Source organism: Etheostoma spectabile, chromosome 15 (assembly GCF_008692095.1).
Source record: "Etheostoma spectabile isolate EspeVRDwgs_2016 chromosome 15, UIUC_Espe_1.0, whole genome shotgun sequence".
Taxonomy (NCBI): domain Eukaryota; kingdom Metazoa; phylum Chordata; class Actinopteri; order Perciformes; family Percidae; genus Etheostoma; species Etheostoma spectabile.
In genome coordinates, this window is record NC_045747.1 from 30,526,219 (window position 1) to 30,526,559 (window position 341).

Genomic DNA, 341 nt, shown 5'->3' on the forward strand with positions numbered 1-341 from the left:
GACTGTCATAAGACTAAGGAGGGGATTTTCTTTGGAAGAAGGGACCAACACAATAAGATGCAGCCCACAGTTATTCTCTTAGCCTTTATAGGGAGAAGACCTAATATCCTGACAGACTGAGCCTGCAGCCATCCTTCAAAAGCATTCATTCAAGGTAAGCATAGCTTTATGTACCAGAGTTTCTCTTGATCATGAACATTTTTTTCATCCAATAGCAAAAATGTTAATGAACACAAATGAAGGGTTGGTTTTGCATCTTGATGTCTCAACAGGTCGTCTTGTTGCACGCCGCACAGCCATCATGTCTGATTTAGAACAGACTGCAGCCCATGAGGAGACAG

At 42.2% G+C, this 341-nt stretch overlaps 1 long non-coding RNA gene across 1 annotated transcript in view; it reads left to right on the top strand.

Annotated features, from left to right (window-relative positions):
* Positions 1-33: 33 nt before the first annotated feature.
* The window catches only part of LOC116703006 (uncharacterized), a 647-nt gene continuing 339 nt past the window's right edge, over positions 34-341 (top strand). Inside the window, exons 1-2 of the long non-coding RNA XR_004335307.1 lie at positions 34-154; positions 273-341. The exon at positions 273-341 is cut by the window's right edge and continues 125 nt beyond it. This is a non-coding gene — a long non-coding RNA (uncharacterized LOC116703006). The remainder of the gene's footprint in view (positions 155-272) is intronic.